At 35.0% G+C, this 3,054-nt stretch overlaps 1 pseudogene; it reads left to right on the top strand.

Annotated features, from left to right (window-relative positions):
* Positions 1–1,378: 1,378 nt before the first annotated feature.
* Positions 1,379–3,054, top strand: part of LOC17883574 — a 2,668-nt pseudogene continuing 992 nt past the window's right edge.

The raw sequence follows: 3,054 nt of genomic DNA, 5'->3' as shown, positions 1-3,054 counted from the left end.
TTCGATAGGGTTAATAATATGTCTATTTTATCCAAATATTAACAAAATTAGTTATGACACGTGTCAAAATCTTATCATTTATAATTGACACGTGTCACGATCTTGTTAATGGCTGACTTTGAAAACCAAGGTTTATATAATAAGATAGGGTAAATTTGTTGTTTAGTACGTTTTTGAAACAATATATGCTATTTAGTACATTTCCTATTCATAATTTGCAAAATAGGTGTTGTGTAATAAGGGTTGTGTGTAATAGAATTTTGTGTGGGGTAAGAGGTTGTTGGGTGAAAAGACAAAAATAGGGCATGTGTTTGTTCGTGTGAGTCGTTTGTTTTGGAGAGAAAGAAAGGTGTGTAATAGATTTTTTTTTTAATTATTTTCTTTTTCTTTTTATTACACCATTCCAATCTAATAACTAAAATGTTCACCAATATATATATTATTTTTGATATTTTTCACAAACAAAAAAATCTATGTTTTTTTCTCTACAATTTGATATGCATTTTGTTAAATAATTTTAAATTTATATAATAGTCTATATATATACAATTATATCTGTACATATATTTTTGTATACAGCTGTTATACATACATTTTTTGTACATATAATAAGTGTACAGTTTGATCTGTACAATTGTATTTGTACATATATCCTATTGTACAAATACGTGTACAATACAATATAATAGTCAATATATATACAATTATATATGTACATATATTATTGTATACAGTTGTTATACTTACATTTTTCTGTACATATAATAAGTGTACAATTTGATCTGTACAATTGTATTTGTACATATATCCTATTGTACAAATACATATACAATTGTTTACTACATGTACACTAATATATGTACACTTATTAAGTTGTACAGATGTACATATATACACGTTTTAGGTTGTACGGATTACATCTGTACACTTAGTAAGTTGTACAGATCTAAAATTTATAAAAATTATTTGTTATTATCAAATAAAATCATCAAACAAAATGCATATCATATAATAGAGAAAAAACATAGATTTTTATATATCTGAAATTTTTAAAAATTCAAATTTTCATTTACTAGTATTTTAGTTTTAAGATTGAAGGGGAAATTTAATAAAAAAGAAAAAAAAAATATTAATTAAAAGTGGGAGTTGATCTCTTCGGTTTGGGGGGATAAATGTTCAGTGGCATTAATAGTAAATAAATGGATATAATAATGGCAAGGGCTGTGTGCAAAAGTGAACTATGTGTATTTTGCAAATTATAAATAGTGAATGTATCAAATAGCATATTATGTTTTGAAAACGTACTATATTACCAATTATTCCTGTATACTTCTCTTACTACTGTAATTGCTTTTGCTCTCAATTCCGATTCATAGCTTTTTGATTTTTTCCGGTCAGTGACAATGGCGGACGCAGAAACATTTGCTTTCCAAGCTGAGATCAACCAGTTGCTCTCGCTTATCATCAACACCTTCTACTCCAACAAGGAGATCTTCCTCCGTGAGCTCATCAGTAACTCCTCCGATGTACGATCTCTCACTATCTTCTTTTTATCATCTTCTTGGATTGATTTTGCAGATTTAGGTTAAAATTAGGATTAAGCAGTGTCTTGTTATATTACCAAGTTCCGGATTGTATATAGTTAGATTTGTTTGTGTTCTGTCTGTGTAATTATTACTTAAACGATTTGAGTGTTTTGTTTTGGTGAAATAGGCTTTGGACAAGATTAGATTCGAGTCCTTGACGGACAAGAGGAAGCTCGATGGTCAGCCTGAGCTTTTCATTCATATCATTCCTGACAAGACTAACAACACCTTGACCATTATTGATAGTGGTGTCGGGATGACTAAGGCTGGTACGTATATCTGTTGTTGTTTTCTTAGGTGTTGCATCTCTGTGTTGGCTAATGCGTTTTTGTTGCATTGTACAGATTTGGTTAACAATCTTGGAACGATTGCGAGGTCTGGTACCAAGGAGTTCATGGAAGCATTGGCTGCTGGTGCTGATGTTAGCATGATTGGGCAGTTTGGTGTTGGTTTCTACTCAGCTTACTAGGTTGCTGACAAGGTTGTTGTTACAACCAAACACAATGACGATGAGCAGTATGTGTGGGAATCACAGGCTGGTGGGTCTTTCACTGTTACCAGAGACACCTCTGGTGAGCCTCTTGGTAGAGGTACCAAGATGACCCTTTACCTTAAGGAAGACCAAATGGAGTATATTGAGGAGCGCAGGCTTAAGGATTTGGTCAAGAAGCACTCTGAGTTCATCAGTTACCCAATCTCTCTGTGGGTTGAGAAGACCATTGAGAAGGAGATTTCTGATGATGAAGAGGAGGAAGAGAAGAAGGATGAGGAAGGAGAGGTTGAGGAAGTAGATGAGGAGAAAGAAAAGGAGGAGAAGAAAAAGAAGAAGATTAAGGAGGTTTCTCATGAGTGGGATTTGGTGAACAAGCAGAAACCTATCTGGATGAGGAAGCCAGAGGAGATCAACAAGGAGGAGTATGCTGCTTTCTACAAGAGTCTGAGCAATGACTGGGAGGAGCATTTGGCTGTGAAGCATTTCTCTGTTGAAGGACAGCTTGAGTTCAAAGCTATCCTCTTTGTTCCCAAGAGAGCTCCTTTCGATCTCTTTGACACTAAGAAGAAGCCCAACAACATCAAGCTCTATGTCCGTCGTGTCTTCATCATGGACAACTGTGAAGATATCATTCCTGAGTACCTTGGATTCGTCAAGGGTATTGTCGACTCTGAAGATCTTCCTCTCAACATCTCAAGAGAAACTTTGCAGCAGAACAAGATCCTCAAGGTCATTCGCAAGAACCTTGTGAAGAAGTGCATTGAGCTCTTCTTTGAGATTGCTGAGAACAAGGAGGACTACAACAAGTTCTATGAGGCTTTCTCTAAGAACCTCAAGCTTGGTATCCACGAGGACTCACAAAACAGGACAAAGATCGCTGAGTTGCTCCGCTACCACTCAACCAAGAGTGGTGATGAGTTGACCAGTCTGAAGGACTATGTGACCAGGATGAAGGAAGGTCAGAACGATATCTTC

Source organism: Capsella rubella, unplaced genomic scaffold (genome assembly GCF_000375325.1).
Source record: "Capsella rubella cultivar Monte Gargano unplaced genomic scaffold, Caprub1_0 scaffold_6, whole genome shotgun sequence".
NCBI classification, from domain to species: domain Eukaryota; kingdom Viridiplantae; phylum Streptophyta; class Magnoliopsida; order Brassicales; family Brassicaceae; genus Capsella; species Capsella rubella.
This window is presented reverse-complemented; position numbering and strand designations above follow the sequence as displayed.